Here is a 342-nt window from a genome sequence, read left to right on the forward strand (position 1 = left end):
CTCTCTCCCTCTCTCTCCCAAGTTTAAGTTCAAGGTGCTTTATTGGCATGTTACTTTTGTGTTACAGTATTGCCAAAGCATTTTAGATGTGTACAATACAGATATAATTACGCCACCAAAGTTATAAAGGAGACAATAAATGAGTAATAAATGAAATCTAATATTAATTATAATAATTACAATTATATACAATGAAGAATATGTAAAATAAAGCAAATAAATATAATGATTTCACGGATTTCGCGGTGCTCAGACTGTGATTGTGCCAGCGTTGCATAACAGTCATGTAAGTTCCCTTTCAAGGGAACTTCGAACTGCGTCCTCTAGAGGTCGCTATGGGGA

General features: G+C 34.8%; 1 protein-coding gene across 1 annotated transcript in view; it reads left to right on the forward strand.

Moving 5' to 3' along the window:
• Window positions 1–342, forward strand: part of LOC107671637 (potassium inwardly rectifying channel subfamily J member 6) — a 36,789-nt gene that overhangs the window by 918 nt on the left and 35,529 nt on the right. The gene's annotated exons all lie outside the window — the stretch shown is intronic.

The sequence above is a fragment of the Sinocyclocheilus anshuiensis genome, unplaced genomic scaffold (genome assembly GCF_001515605.1).
Source record: "Sinocyclocheilus anshuiensis isolate Anshui unplaced genomic scaffold, SAMN03320099.WGS_v1.1 scaffold1386, whole genome shotgun sequence".
In the NCBI taxonomy this organism is placed as follows: domain Eukaryota; kingdom Metazoa; phylum Chordata; class Actinopteri; order Cypriniformes; family Cyprinidae; genus Sinocyclocheilus; species Sinocyclocheilus anshuiensis.